We start from the raw sequence: 15,373 nt of genomic DNA, 5'->3' as shown, positions 1-15,373 counted from the left end.
TGTAAACAGAGAGAAAGCCAGACTAATACATGCTCAGGGTATTTACTAATTGTGTGCAATAGTCACGTGAATGTCAACACCTCACATATCAAACATCACATGGTTGCTGACTTTGTCACAAAGGATGGTTTGTACAGAAGTCATATTTATGTTTTAAGTCACCCTTGGTTTAGATGTGAGAAAAATGGGTGGAATAATGTCTGAAACTGTCATTTTTCCAATTCAACCAGGTGCAGATATCATACATTTCACCTATGAATAAAACTAACCTAATATATACCTGTGTAAAGAGCATGTCAAGTACAACATACAGCCTGAGGACAGCTCACGCAGCCCAACTAGCACAGGCTGTACGCACAAATGATGACACATGCGATGACATTAAAATAAAAGTTGCATCCCAACTGGAGGGCTGTTAAAAACCTATATATGGAAAAGATATTGAATACATATAAATTATATTAATCAATATTTACTTTAGGGTTAAGGAGTTTGGGTTTTCTTTCAGCAATGATGCATTAAATTGATCAAAAAGTCAACTGTCAAGTGACAGTAAAATAATGTTACTATTAATTTTAAATAGGAGTGGGACAAAATATTGATAGGGCAATAAATCAGACAGAACACATTTTTCAGGTAAACTTTTTTATTTATTCATTTTTTATTGGGTTTGAACGATACCATCAGGACGTTATCATTATCGGCCTCCAAAATCGGCATTAGCCGATATAAAAAATTATGCTGATATTGTATTTACTTAAAAGGCACTGTTGGACAACTTGTAATAAAATGTACAAAAAGACCGGTCTTAAATAAAGGTGGGGGGAAAATTTGTGCAGCTGAGCCAGATAACGAATGTACACGCCCACTAGCGGAGCGTTTTTCATTCTCAAGAACCGGTTGCATCGGTTTTTGGATCACCAGTCACTTAGGGGCCGTTCACATATCGCGTCTTCTGTGCTCAAGTTCGTTATTTCCAATGTAGGCGTGCGGTATTCCACGCGTTTTTAGGTGCGATATGTGAACGGCCCACACTGAACCGAGAATCGTTTCTGTCGGACGCATCCGATTCGAGGAGCTGATGCTACTGCGCATGCGTGATTCAGCATGAAGCAGACTGACACAGAGCGTGTCTGAACCAAACTGATTCTTTTGGTGATTGATTCTGAACTGATTCTGTGCTAATGTTATGATCTCTGTCCACTGGAACGCTATCGCTTTTAATTTAAAACTGGTTATTTAAAACAATTACTTATCAAACAGATGGAATTAGAAATAAAGGCCTGCCTCTTATAAAAGCCTGCTTCAAATAAAAGCCTGTTACCTTCTGCAGTTCAGGTAAATAAGCCCCGGGTTTTATTTGAGGAATTACGGTAGATGTTAATCATCACCTCAATTTATTTATTTTTTTATTGAACGAATGAAATACATGTACTTTGCATCTTTGTTTTATTCGCACCAACATAATTTGATTTTAACATTTTGCAATCATTTATGTAGCATACTTTTATTTAGTCTAACTGGTAAAGACTAAAATACTGAATACTGATTGAGATACATCTTATTTAATGTATGTTGATTGTGTTGTTGCCTTTAATTTCACATGGTTACAGTTAATCTTTTGATATAAGGACAGTTCTATGTAGTTTCAACCCAATACAAAAACAAAAGCTAAATGCTGATGTTTATACCATCTATGTTTGTATTGAATGTAGGCTAACCCTTACTGTGCAGTTACTGCTGTTAATTTCAAATGGTTACGGTTATTGTTTTCAATAGCCAAAAGCCAGTTTGGCCTAGTAAATAACAAATAAACATCTGTTTATGCACACTTTCCTTCTATCTTGTTTGTTGCTTAAAGATAAAAACAAAAATCGGTATCGGCCAGTTTGCTTTTAAAAAAAAAATCGGTATCGGCCATGAAAAACCATGATCGTGCATCCCTAAATTAAATCACTTAATATATACAGATTTATTCATGTGTGATATATTTTTTTTACAAGATTATGAACATTTTAATTTTCAGAACCTCTTGCTTTAGACCATTAGATTTATAGTTGATTTCTAGTATTTTCAAAGTTTTCAATGTACTACTATCTTTCTCTCTAAAAAGAGAAAACCTGCATTTTGTTTTCAAAGTGAGACAGATATTGTGATGCATCATTATAGGAGTGTCTAGCAACATATAGATTATCACAGAATTGCTGTATCGTGATATATAAATGCGTGTGTGTGTGTGTAAATGATATGTACAGCTGAACATTAACTGCATAAAGCAATGCTAAATCGATAAACATCTAAATGAGACCATTCAAGCAATGTCTGTGGGTTTTTCAGGAAATAAAGCACTTGAGATTTATGTTTCTTCCATACTAAACAACAGCACTTGATTTTAAAGAGGACTGCATTTTAGAACTAAATGGTTACGAAACATTTTGTGAAAACTGATGCAAAGCCAAAAGACTGATACCTCCATGTGACATCAGGACAGGGCGATAAGCTGAGACATTTTGGATGAAATTGGATGCTTCTGCTGCTCTCTGATATTTGAGGTCTATTGGTTTTTGGCTCTTCAGCTCTTAAGAAATCTGTGAAACAGCTTTAGTGATTCATTTGCTGACAGCTCCTGTCATAGCCTATTACTCCTACTGTTGTGGAATTGACTCATGTTAAGAGAAAACAATCACCTTTTTCAAAAAGATTAAACTGATATCAACAATAATCTGCATTATTATACGTTTTCCCTTTTTTTAAATGTGAGAAATGCAATCAGTCTCAGACAAGAATAACAGCTACTTTTCAAGACCTACTTAAAGGGAGATTTCACCCAAAAATTAAGATTCTGTCATCATTTACTTACCCTTACATTGTTCCAAACCTTTGTCAATGTCTTTCTTCTGCTAATTAGTATTTGGTCACTACTGACATCCATTGTATAGAGGAAACAAGGAAATAAAAATTGCTAAATACATTTTGTGTTTCACAGAAGAAAGTCAAACAGGTTAGAATCAACATGAGGGTGAGTAAAGATTGACAGAATGTGTATATTTGGATGAACTGTACCTTTAAGCGCCCATACATCAACAGTAGAAACAAAACACAAATTTAAATTGCCAACAATATATTTCATGTACATTAGGATGTAAAAACTCTAGTAAACTCTCTGGATCAATGGTTCATTATGCACGTCACAGCTTTACATGGATATTAAAAAAAATCTAGAAAATTATTACACTGTGGGATATTCAACAATATAATCCCCTAAGCCACAAAACAAGAACTGTGAGGTGAATATCACCATAATACTAACTAATTTGCATATAAAAATCATTCAGCTAATAATTCGATTGCTAAACACAGGAAGAGAGATGTGTGTGGTCCCTTCATGCATAATAATAACAATGTATTCTAGCTAGTTTTTACAAAGCATTCCCCTTTGACAAGAGACCTGTCCAATATATGAGGCCCATACAGAACCTTTCTGAAAAGTGGGGTTAGAAGACGATTGGAGAAATGGGAGATGGCAGATTAAACGTAAGGGATCATGAATGAAACGATGGGAAACGGCTCAGCTGATGTGCTGACTTATGACAGTGAAAGAGGAGCAACGAGACCGGTGAATTGATTCAGATAAAGAAAAGATCACAATGTTCTGTAAGATGTAGAATAAGAAATTGCCAGATGAAAGTTAGACGTGCTGCAGGACAACAGCAGCTCGATTCTCACTGAAAGACCTGTCACTGCAGTCTAGACTGCTTCTTAAACAGAGGCAGCAGCATCACAGGTTGCCAGCCAATCATACACGCATTAAATGTGAGCGGTGGATCTGATTGGCGAACGCACCATGGGAAGAAGGAGCGACGGGGAGATCAAGCCAGTTAGAGCAGGGAGAGAGATGGAGGGGTGGGTAAACAATTTCCAACAGTCAGGAAAAGGCATGCAGTCACACCAAGGACATTCTGTGGTTTATACTCTGACTGCTGTCTCCATTATATCTGCATTATGTTTCTCTAAAGGCATGTAGTATCAAATACACACAATCAAACGGAAGAGAAAACATTTAAAATAAAACCACACATAATTATCTCACCTCAGGGTGGAGCAGCAGACAAACACAATAGTATAAAATATGTCAATATTATAGGATATGCAAGCTCCCTTGACAAGAGATTCAGTGACAAGCAGGTAAGCTCATTCGTATGAGATACACAGGAAAATAATTTTATTCCATACATATTTTAACAATACATATAAGAGCAAACCAAATAATAATAATAATAATAATAATAGATATATAAATTATAAGAATAATATCAGTTATTATTATTAGTAGTAGTAGTAGTAGTAACAATTATTACAATCATCATCTATTCTTCTTCTTCATCTTATTATTATTAGCTGGACAATACAAGTACAACCTAAGCTAAAAAGGCTTGTTGTACATATACATCATTGTGCATGTTAATTTGCACTTCAGGTTCCTAGAATGGCTGCTGTCTTTTAAGAAAGGAAGGACTGAAGGATGAATGAGTCTCACAGTAATCCTCAGCAGTGAACAATAAAGTGGCATCTGGTTTCATATGTCCTCATTATGTAGGGCTCCCACACCTTTCGACCAATGAACTTGCTTTTTTTTTTTGCATGACTTTTCAGTCTTATGGATTATTGGTAGGGATGCACGATATTGGATCTTTGCCGATATCCGATATTTTTCATATAATTTTCTTTTTTCATTTCAAAGACAGAGAAAGATCCCCTGTAAAGACCTGGTCTCAGATGATCACCAGGACAAGACCACAGGAAACGGATGATTCTTCTGCACAGTTTGATTTTGCTGCAGCCAGGAATTGAACTTCTGGTTTCATCTGGTCAGAGGAGAACTGGCCCCCCAACTGAGCCTGATTTCTCGCAAGGTTTTTTCTCCATTCTGTCACAGATGGTGTTTTGGTTCCTTGCCGCTGTCACCTCTGGCTTGTTTAATTGGGGACACTTCATTTATAGCGATATTGTTTACTTGATTGCAAATGATTGCACAGATACTATTTAAACTGAATTGAGCTGCATGATGACCTCACTGAGTTCAATGATGAACTGCCTTTAACTGTCATTTTTCATTATTGACACAGTGTTCTCCTAATTATTGTTGTTCAGTTGCTTTGAAATTATCTCTTTTGTGTAAAACGCTATATAAATAAAGTTGACTTGACTATTGCAAGGACGCTTACTGACTGCAGAAGTGGCCAAGGTCCGTAATGTGAGATCCATAAGCTACAGGAAGAAAGGAATGAAACCACATGTATCCACTCGTCCCCCCAAGAAATGTCCAGGAACTTTTAAGTGCCTTGGTGGAAGAGTGGAGTAACATCTCACAGCTACAACTGGCAAATCTAGTGCAGTCCATGAGGATGAGATGCTCACAGCAGTTGCTGGCCACACAAGATACTCCCTGCCACTTTGAATATTGCCTGTGAAACATGTTTATATGTGAGCACATATACATAAACACACCAAATAGAAACTCCAAGTCTGCCCTACACACAGAAACATTTACTAGCTGTTGTTTGCCTCCCTCCCTTTCTTTTTTTTTCTCTTTCTTTCTTTCTTTCTTTCTTTCTTGCAGTGTTTGGAACAATCAGTGCTTTCATGATGATGATATCATGACCATGTGCCCCCTCCATCCACCTCTCTTGTTCTGAATACTCAGACAAAAACAAAAGCCAGAGAACATGAAGACCGACTAACCCTCCCCAGCACATCACCGACTGCCCCACGCCGCTGACACTTGAGGGATGTCTGCAGCCCCGAGCTGATTCACTCTATCCATCTCTCAGTCCTTAAAATAGCCAAGCCTCCAGTAACAATCATTCATCCGGTGCAGAGACAGTAGCTATAGGTGATGGCTGCAGTTAAAGGAGTACTCTCTCCAACATGTGCCATCAGAAGGGGATGACAGCCTGTCAGAAGCAATTCTGGGACTCATCAATCTCATAGTCTAACCACAATACCGGCAGCACATCACGCAGTGTTCGGAAACACAACACTTTTATCAACTTGTGCTTTATCAACTTGTGTCCTGTAGCACCAAGATCCTCTAAACAAGTCTTTGTGGTCTCGGGCATCACTGGAAATAATATACGGTTAGTCTGAAATCTGTAAACAAACAAATGACACGCGCAGAATGCAATAAAACAACTTGACCTTCTCTTCCCTTTTTGAGCTGAGGAAATAGACTGAAAACCACAGAATAACAGCCTGTGTGTTTACAATGTTCACAGTGTCCATTGTGTCAGATAAGATGACATTACAAATGACTCTCCGGTTTCATTTTTCAACAGGGATGTATTCATTTTAATATTCTGGCTGATACTGCCATTATATATTCCATTCTGTATTCCATTCTATTAAATTTTAAATGCTAAAAGCAAAATGAGGCATTATAACGTACAAACTGTAGAATCAGCAAATATTATTTTTAAAATTGGATAAAAATTGCATTTAACTGTGTTAAATTATACATTACTTAGTATTTAAATATTAACTTAAAGGGTTAGTTCATCCCAAAATTAAAATTAGGCCATAATTGACTCACCATGAAGACATCATAGGTGTATATGACTTTCTTCTTTCAGATGAATCCAGTTGGAGTAATTTTAAAAATTGTCTTTGATCTTTCAAGCCATTTGATGCCATTCAGCAATCAGCGCGTGTTGCACTGCATCAGAAGTTTAATAAAAATCACATCCATTAAAAAAAAATTTAAAAAAATCTCACACAGCTCCAGGGGGTGAACAAAGGCCTCCGTAGCAAATCTATGTTTTTATAAGACAAATATCCATATTCGAAAAATAATCACTTGAATCTAGCTTGCGCTCACTGTTGTAAATGAAGCAGTTTCGGGGGAATAGTGTATGAGGTCAGCTTTGCTCATGTGCTGCTCAGAAGTGACCCAAGCAGAAACGCTGTGTAGAGATCAAAACAAAACAATGGTCACTAATTGTTTGTTTTACAACAGTGAGCACAAGCTAGATTCAAGTGATTATAAAGTTTTGAATATGGATATGTTTTACAAAACGCATTGATTCACTACAGGAGGCCTTTATTCACCCCCCCGGAGGCCGGAGCTGTATGAGACACTTTTTTTCAATGGATTAGCTTATTAATGAAATTCTATTGGACTGATGCAGTGCAACACCTGCATTTTCTCAGAGGTGGAATGATAAATAAATTATGTATTCAATACAAAAATCCTGTTAAGTGAACTGCATCAATCTTGAAACATTTTAAATAATAATAAAATATTCATACTAATAAATATTACTATATTTTAATTCATAAGAGATGGCGGCCAGTTATTTACGTAAAATAAATTAATTTAAATTCTAAATCAATATGAATATCATGAATCAAATCAATCAAAGATTCACAAGCATGTTTTTCATCATGTTTTCAGACTTTATATGTTAAGGCCGTGACAGACTCCTACATCAAAGAAGTGCTCAAAGTCAACAATGACGCTTCACTATATTATAACCCCCGGACAGACATTGATGGTTTCAGATATCTGCCAATAGCTGCTTTTGCACTGATAGCAGGGTGATCACTTCCTAAGCGGACCCTAGGGTGCTGGAAATAGTCGTGACACATGAGGCTGTTCAGAGAAAAGAGCAACCAGATGTCTATGCACATATTCTATCATCAACTGTAATACATACAAAACACCCTCACTGGAATACGAACAGGAACAAAATGCACACAGACACCCTCGACTGCAAACCACTCCTCCACGAGTGCCAAGCCGTAATTTGAGATTTTTAGATGGTCTTTTCTGTCTGTGCGGTTCGGGCATGAGTAATAAGTGCTTTAGTGCACGCTTTATGGAAAATATTATTTTAGAGGCTCCCATTCACGTTTCCCAGTTTGAGCGCATTGGAAAGCTTAGGTGTTACACTGTTAAATGTCATGAAACCACACAGCTCACAGTGTGATAAATGTCCAAATTAAGACCTGTGGTTGAATAGGAAATGCCAATGAAAAGGCCTTGCGCTACTATTAAGCCTACTAAATTATAATTAAAGACCCCATGAAATGGCTTTGATAAGTGCAGTTTTCTTCTAGTGTCGGCATATTTACTCTTAAAGATGTGAGGTATACCAAAAGGGCTTGTCATTTTTTTTTTATATGGCAATGAACCATGTTTTTCTGGTGTGGTGCTAAAATGCTATGATACTAGTCATGGATGAAATGCAGATGTATGTATAGGCCTTTTTTTTTTTTTTTTTTTTTTGCATGTTCTTATCAAGAAAAGAAAATAATAAAATAAAAAAATGCTAGAATGCAATTGAAAATATATATATATATATATCGTTTTTTTTTGGGGGGGGGGGGCTTAAGGTTAAAAGGTGTAGGTGTCTGATAACTGTACAGAAATAAAGTAAGTCTTATTAAAAGGGTCAAATCTATATTCAAAAAAGTGGCATTGTAGGGGCAATTTTATATTGTTAACAAAAAAAGAAAAAAAGAAAAAAAAAGTAAAGTTACATGCAACAAACTTCTGTATTGTGTAAAATGGGTTGTGTTGCTTCCTGTTTAAGTCTTTTGTGTGTACCTTGTTAAATATGGTCTTTAAAGGAGATTTCAAAGATGATCATAACCAATGTCCATTACATAGGCAAACTGATATCTCAAATATTAATATCAATAATATAATGCAAGAATGTAAGACTATATTTGAATAATAAAATACATGCAACATTTGCATGGAACAACACTTTTATTATTATTATTATTTAATGTTTAGTCATCTTTTAGAAGTAGACTAGCTTAAATTAAACCTTTAAGCTAACAGTCACACACAGACTAAAAGCCCCAAAATTTACATTTTCATTTCATGGTGTCTTTAACTCTTAGATAAAATAATAAAATAATAATAAAACATGTTTGTAGTTTTTTTTTTCTTCAGCTCCTTCTGATGAAAGCTTTATTTCAAACATTCTTGCTTACACCCTGAAGGAGGGAAGAGCTCTCTTTTAAAACATCTGCAAGTCTGCTGGTCATTTCGGTGAGATTTTCTCATATTTGACAATATTAAGTTCTTTCTTACTGCGCAGTGACAGTGCCTACAGCAACAACTAGTGCACTAGAGGCAGCCCATGGCTACTGCCGACCTGTCTTTGTACCTTATACTAACATACCAAGAGAAATGAGAACTACAGTCATGATGACTTTGGTTATAGACCTACATTTTATCTCGATGCATCAGGCAGATTTTTTTTTTCTCACAATTGTGCAATCTCACCACTAAAAGATTCAGTGATGACAGACTGATGATAGAGCTGCACACTATTTACTGACAAGTCTGAAATTTTCACCCATTTCCCCAGTTAGCATGCAGTCCTACAGTGTCATCTGGGACTGGTGCCAGTTGCCGAGGAGTGACAGCCAGACAACAAGAAGCAGCCATGTATTTCCATGTGACTAAAAGAGTTCTTCAGTCCTTTACACACACTAAAGTACAAACACAAAGCACAAACTTGTTTGATGGTCAGAAGGGCATGTACAGGCCGTTTCTTTTCTTCCTCCTGTTACCTTAAGTAAACAGCAGCAAGGTTAGGCTCTGTGGATTCCTCCAAATAATTTATAGGAGGGCATAATTAGAGTTACTCAAAACCTAAACAAGAATGTGCAAGAACCTAAACAACCACACCACTTAACCTGGTCATAAATTGAGCCACAGCAATTCATTCAAAAACCCATTCATCCTCATGATAGCTTAATGGAGTCAATGAATTCATGTCAACAAGCCAAACGTTCAACACAACGTTCCACATTCTTGCTTAAAAAGAAATGTCAGAACTTCGCTATTTCATAATCAATGAGAGACTAATGTGGTCAGCTCCTCCCATTTGTCATGTTATTTTTTTGTTGTTGTTTAAATGTCTCTTAGGTGGGAATTCAGCCACAACGTTGTGCTACAAACAGTACCATAACCTGTTCCAACATCTTCACAGCACCGTCATGTCCCTTTACAGAGAATAAGTCATTGTGTTTAAAGAGCAGTTCCTCAGACATATCAATGACTTACTGTTCCTTTAGTGCAGCATTGGGCACGGTAAATGGGCAATGTGCCTTTCTTTGAGAATGCCAACTGAAGGTCCAAATGTTGTCGGGGATACACACAAGGCTGTGTTGTGAGTACTGGCATCAAAGCTTAGAGAGAGAGAGCGTATGTAAAGTATTGTGAGAACAGCAACAGGGGACATGGAAGATGGGTAATTCACTTCGGTATTGTGGAAAGCACGGTCTCATTTCTTAATTCAAGGTATAACAAACCACTATCAAACTGTCCCTTAAACAAATATATATATTTTTTTACATTATCAGCCTCAAAAGTTAAACTCACGCTAAAAATAAGAAATTAATATACAATTAAAATGTAAATAAAATCTTTAAATTTAATATTTGATCGAAATGCAAAACATTTTCCCATATGAAATCTACTGAAGTGTCTTTTCACAGCCTGCTCCGTGCATGCATGTCTGCTTGGAATTCAGTGTAAAGATGTTGTATAAAATGCTGTAAAAAAGTCAGATTAAATTATGCCAGCTCTGACCCACTCTGTGATTGCAGTCTAAAAACCTCTGACAAATAGTATTAAACTGTGTGTGTAAAGAAAGACACCTAAATGCCACTTCAGAAGTGCTTCTGATCTATCTTTGGAGTGTAAATTTGCCATATTTGATAGAGATCTAAAACTAAAATCTAAAAGTATAATTGCTTAAGGCGTCTTCTTTACACAGTTAAATTAAGGATTAAATCATGCCTGCTCGATTTCACTTCAGCCCCTGCTATCACAGTATACAGTTGTACTTGCTGTGTAAATGCCAGCTCTGAGCAGCACTTAATCGGTGTAACGACACTTCAGTGCCACTCCAGAAGTTCATCTGTGCCACCTTTGCAGTTGAGAATTGGACATAAAATGCTGTGGGTGAAAAGCACCCACCCATCTATAATATTTGAACTGCCTTTAAAGTTCAAACTGTTTGTTCACTTTGCATTGGTTAATGTTAACTAAAGCTTTTGTTAATAAAACTCATAAATCGCTAAGACCAAAAACGACAAATTGGCTTGAATCAAGAGTCAGACCATCTTTCAAGTTCAACAACCCAACACTTATCTAATGTATGCCCGGCTACATAAACACTAGAGACTGTTGCTGTTTGACCCTATTACAATATGTACACAAAACAAATGTTGCTGCACATGATGCACCATGAAATACTCGTTCTAAAGACATCTCTGCATGTGTGTAGAAACATTCACATACACGTTTAATACAGAATCTTATGATCGATTTTTAGGCATTCATTGATTTAGTGTTGTCATGATATCAAAATTTCAGTATTCGGTACCGATACCAGTGAAAATCCACGGTTCTCTGTACCAACTTCGGTACCAAAGCAAAACACAAAAATATGCCAATTACATTTTTTTTTTTGTAAAATTAAACTTTTTATCACTAAAAATAAAACCAATGCCATTCTTTATACTTCTTTACAATTGTGTTTAAAGTTTTTCTTCAAGTTATATAATTATTAAAACCAGTAATCAAGTTTCACCAAAATTTAATTTCAAAGTCTTAATTTATGAAATTTAAACATTTTATTTTTGGTAAATAAAGGGTATTTGCTATTAAAATTAAAACATGGAAGAAATATTTTGTGATTTATTTCTTTAAAAAATAAAGTTTTATTAATTTTTTCAACAGTGCTGGCAGTATCAAATACATTTGACTAAATAATAGTAATATTTAGTAGCACAATGCCTTTATGAAAAAATGAACTTTTAATGAATGCATATTTATCATTTTAACTGAACTTAAGGCTGGTGGTAATGATTAAAACATTTTTGGTCATTGAGGGTTTCTGTAAAAAAAATACAAAATAAAAATAGTAATATATCATAATAATTATTAAAAGATAATACTGCTACTAATTCTACTACCATACTAACAAATAAAAATGCACCATTGATTGATGAGCTGCTGGGTTCATGATGAATATTAATCACGTTGTATGCGTTAGGTTTGCTGAAATCAAAACAGGGATGGTAATAAATGAACGCCATACAATGAAATTGCCATTTGCGCATTAGCTCCGCCCACTACTGGAAAAACAAAGAATATAGTTTACATGTAGCGTGTCGATTCAGCGTGGTAAGACTCTCGCTCTCTCTCTCTTTGCATGTATGAGTAAGCGACGGTGAGTCGTGCGCCTTCACACAGTTTATAGAGCGTCAAATACAGATGCGCTGTGCGTACATTGCCATGAATCGAAAAGTACAGATCGCTTGATGGAGAGAGAACTCTGAAGCTCAAATGCTAAAATTAATGCAAGCGTCATGCGGTTCAGTCTATGTAGTAAACAAATCCGCACGTCTCTGCCATTCAATCATTCACACAAAGACACACAGAACATGCATATTTTAAACAACTTTTGCGGCTTAACATTTACCGATATTGGTCCATATGGAGATATTATTTGATTAATTTATGCTAACTTTGACAAATTCTGTGACATTTTTTCATATTTTCATAGTTTCATTTTCATGACTGGATTTTGAGATTACGTCCTCATTTTCTGCTTCGCCGAAATCATAGCGCTGTATGCGTCAAGAACCGGGTTTGAACGGGACCTTGGTACTACCGGTACTTAAAGAAACCTGGTACCGTCACATTTACATTTTTTTTGTACCGAATTGGTACCGAAGTACCGGGTCTTTTGACAAAACGACATTGATTATTATTCATCATTCAGGTTGCAACTAACGATTATTTTGATAATAAATTATGATGTCGATTATTTTTATGATTAATCGGTTTATGTACTTATATTTTAGTTTTAAAAGTAAATTATTAATAAAGGGTCTTTATCATTCAACATAGACTTTTTAGAGATTTTAACCATTTTGCATTGTCATATCCTCATCAAAAATATACCTGGAGTTGTGTTTTATTGTGTGTTAGTAAACCTTTGCCAAACTCTTCTGCAATCAAAACACTGACCCATACATACTGTAGCAAATTTCAGGAGATTTCAAATGATGTTTTCACCATGGCAGTCCTTAGGGCTCCTAAAGTAGTTAAACATCCCGAACAAAGCTTATTAAGGAATCTTTCAGAACATATTTTCACGAACAACAGACCCGACTCCTCTTTTTGGCACAAATTATTTTTTTAGCATTGTGAGTCTTTTATCACAGAAAAGTAACAGTCTTTCATAATCATAGACATTAGTTTAAACTCAAGAAATATAAACAACGCATTGTTCTTGTATTTGACTTCTAGTTTTGTATATGCTGATCAAGCAAGCGGCAAAATATTTAAACACAATAATTAGCCTACTTTTCTTGTTAGGATATTGAAAATATTTAAAATTAAAGCATCACCGACAGAAACAGTCTTGTTCTCTTTGCATTAAAATCTTTATCACAAGCAATCCCACGGGTCTTAAGGAACTAACCTCGTGCAGTGTGAACGCTGCAATCTGTTAACATGGGTAGGTCTGGACGATTATGGCCTAAAGTCAAAACCTCGATTAACTGAAAATTTTACCTCGATTATGATTAATGAACAATTATTTTGTTTCTGTTTTGTTTGTTTGCCCTCATAGTTCACTTTAGGGATGTCAACGATTAATCGATGATCGATTAATTGTCGATAAGAGATGCAATCGATTAAGGCTATCGATGGTCGGTTAACCGATTCAATGTTGGGCTGCGTGCGGCTCATGCGCACTCAACACGTGCGAGCGGCTGTGAGTGACGGTGACGATATATAAAAGCATCATCATTCATTCACAATGTACAAATTAAGCTTTAAATGTGATTTAAACTTTAAAGAACATTAAAATAGAAACAACATAAAAGTTCTTCAACATTAAATGCAATAGAAATAGTTACTAATCATTTCATCAGATAACGGTTTTATATCGTGCGCTTTGCAGGGCTGCGGGACACAGTGACAGGACAGTCTATTCATTCCTACAACTTGTTAATTCATTCCTACGAATTATTAATGTGGCAATTGTCCATGTTTCATTAATTTTGTTCCCTAAATAACCCATGATTTAAGTGAAATAAGGGAACAAATTAATAAATCGAACGAATTCTTAATTCATGAAATCTTTAATTTCCCTTCCCATGTTTACCACAGTAAGAGATGCGAAAACAGTTATTAAAAGCGAAAGATAATAAAATAAACCTGGGAAATTAGAGGGTTAGACGATGAAGATTTAGGAAAAGAAACAATGCCTAAATATACTGAATTTGTGGAAATTCATGACCAGCCGGCAAACCAGAACAAAGCCGCGTAAATGAAGACTATGGGGTCCAAAAGCATAGTCGCGATCTAACATTTTCCAGTTAACCTATTATTCCTCTAATAAACAAAGCTTTTATACCACACTTGTCATAATCAGATCTTATCATTTCTAAATAAATAATTGCTGGATTCAAAACAGCGATTAATAGGCGCTGTGGCCGACACATTCCTGGAGCATTCACTGCTGTCACTAAACGATGACGCCGAGCATCGTTCACAAGTTTCTGCATGGACCTGACTAGGGCACAGGTTCTAAGCCCTGGGACAAAATGGGATGCTTTAAGGAAAATTTATAGCCTACTAAGTAATAGGCCCAACATAAAAATAACAATTTGTTTTCATGTTTTTTTTTTTTTTTTTTTAAATAGGCTATGCGAAATATATCCGACTTAAATAGGCTAATTAAGATTAACGGATTTAAAACAGAAGTGTGGGCGCTCCATAAGTTCACAAAAAAAAAAAAAAAAAAAAAAAGGATGACAACGCATTCTGTTTGTTTGCTTTATTTTACAAGATCACAAATCTTCTGTTTTTATTGTGAGTGTGCACAAATGAAAGTAAACACTTTTGCGGAAAATATATATTTTTTTTAATGTCTCAGCTGTTTCGATCGCCCAGGAGCCTGCTGCACACGTATATTCTAGCGATTCAAACTTACATCGCAGTCTGTTCATTATCAAAATAAAATGTCAACTAAACATTAAAAGGTTACACTGGTCAGTTTAAATAGACCGTAGTATACCGGTCCACTCTGCTGTTATGCCAAGGACGTTTTTGCTCATATGAAGAGGATCATCTTTTCCGTCTATATGCAAATGCGTGTTAAGTACAAGCCTAGTTTACATTATAAATAATAGTTTAACATTCAAATACATTGCGAATATGGAAACATTTCGATTTGTGCCGAATGAGACATGAGCAATAACCTCCAAATAAATCTAGCCAAAGCCCCGCTCGCTCATCCTCGTCTGCACGCATGCACTGTCACGATCTAAT

General features: G+C 35.8%; 1 protein-coding gene across 4 annotated transcripts in view; it reads right to left on the bottom strand.

The window, feature by feature from the left end:
• The window catches only part of LOC128018541 (sodium-dependent phosphate transporter 2), a 41,771-nt gene that overhangs the window by 19,226 nt on the left and 7,172 nt on the right, over positions 1–15,373 (bottom strand). The window lies entirely within an intron of this gene.

This window comes from Carassius gibelio, chromosome A8 (assembly GCF_023724105.1).
Source record: "Carassius gibelio isolate Cgi1373 ecotype wild population from Czech Republic chromosome A8, carGib1.2-hapl.c, whole genome shotgun sequence".
NCBI lineage: Eukaryota > Metazoa > Chordata > Actinopteri > Cypriniformes > Cyprinidae > Carassius > Carassius gibelio.
This window is presented reverse-complemented; position numbering and strand designations above follow the sequence as displayed.